Raw genomic sequence first — 1717 nt, 5'->3', positions numbered from 1 at the left:
CTCTCTCTGGCGAGTGCACGCGCCCTATAGCAAAAACCTCTAAAAAAAAAAAAAAAGTGCTGATAGGTACAGATGTTTCCAAAGTATAGAGCTTGTTTGGTAACTCTTCATCCTCATTATGCTTTCTGGACAATCACACATAGATGTAGTATTGAACATTTTTAATTCCTTTGGCTTATACAGATTTATTGAGCCTGGTATCAATGTTCACATCTGGAGTCCCCATCTCCTTCAGGGCAAATTTCCAGATTCTTGGAGTGCCTGAAGGGCAAGTTTAAGTCCATGTGGTAGATGCTCTTGTGAATATTTGTCATGTAATCTTGGGTCATCACCTCATTGATTGTAGAATGGGCCTTCTTCTTGTCACCTTTCTTTGTGGGAGCCATTCTGGTGGACCCAACTTGGAAAGAACCAACCATCTCTTTAGAAAAACAAAAGTTTTAAACTTAATGATCTCCAACTTGTCAATTTTTAAATTCATGGATCACGGTTTGGTGTTGCATCTAAAAAATTTTTGCTCTGGGGCTGGCAGGTGATGTGGTGATTAGGGCAGCTGGATTCCCACATGGTGAATCCCGGTTAAAGTCCTAGACCTGGCAGCTTGCCTTCTCCCTTTCCCTCTCTCTCTGGTAAACTTCAAAAAAAGTGAAAATAAAATAATGACAATGAATAAAATTAAATAAAATAATTATTAAAAAACAAACTTTGGGGACTGACAGGTGGCATGGTGGTTAAGGGTACTGGACTCCCACATGACTGACCGCAGTTCAAGTTCTGAACTTGGTGGCTTGCGTTCTCACTTTCTCTATATATATATCTGTCCCTCTTTAGTCAAATTAAAATAAAAAAATTAAAATAAAATAATTCTTAAAAAAAATAAAGCTTTTTGCTCAGTCCAAGTTACAAAGATTTTTCTCCTTTGTTGTCTCCTTTTGGAAGTTTTATAGTTTTGCATTTTATACTTCTGTCTTCATTCGATAGTATTTGTTAAATAAGTTAATGTAGGTTAATGTCAATAGAAACAAAACAGAAGAGCATGTATGGGAGAAAATAGCTGGTTCTGTATATTTTTAAGGTATCAGTATAATACCAATAGTTTAAGCCTGTTGGAAATTCACCCAGGGAACTGAGTTGCCTTAAGACATAGCTAAGACAGGCAATTGATCGAAAGGACAAGATTCAGGGTAGTCTAATAGGTCAGAAGAGAGACACAGGATCTGGTTCATTGATCAGAATTTCAAGAGAGGCATTCCAGTACCCTGGAGAGCTCCCCAAAGAGCGTCTGTTTTGACAACCCCGGAGCTTTCAAATGTTCCTGGTTGACAGCATCTGAGTTCTCTCACAGTCTCGCAAGACTAGAAATCTATATAACTGCACTACATGAGTTTTAAATAACTGTTTTTAAATATTAAAACAATAACTCTTAAATAACTCTTTTTAAATATTAAGAAACAATATGAAAATTGGAAAACAAGGAAAATAAAACCGTACAGTATAGAAATAATCATTAACTACATTCATTATTGATAACTAGTGAAACAAGATACACAAATTGATCTATTTATTCATTCTTGCCTTCGTTACCTGGTCCAGGTTGGGGATCTGAGTCAAGTCTAGTTCATAAGAATACTTCCCTGGGATTTTTATTTATTTATTTTTTAGGTTTTTGCCATAGGGCTCATGTGCTCACCAGAGAGGAGAGAGAGAGAGAGAGAGA

Source organism: Tupaia chinensis, unplaced genomic scaffold (assembly GCF_000334495.1).
Source record: "Tupaia chinensis unplaced genomic scaffold, TupChi_1.0 Scaffold000023_1, whole genome shotgun sequence".
In the NCBI taxonomy this organism is placed as follows: domain Eukaryota; kingdom Metazoa; phylum Chordata; class Mammalia; order Scandentia; family Tupaiidae; genus Tupaia; species Tupaia belangeri.
This window is presented reverse-complemented; position numbering follows the sequence as displayed.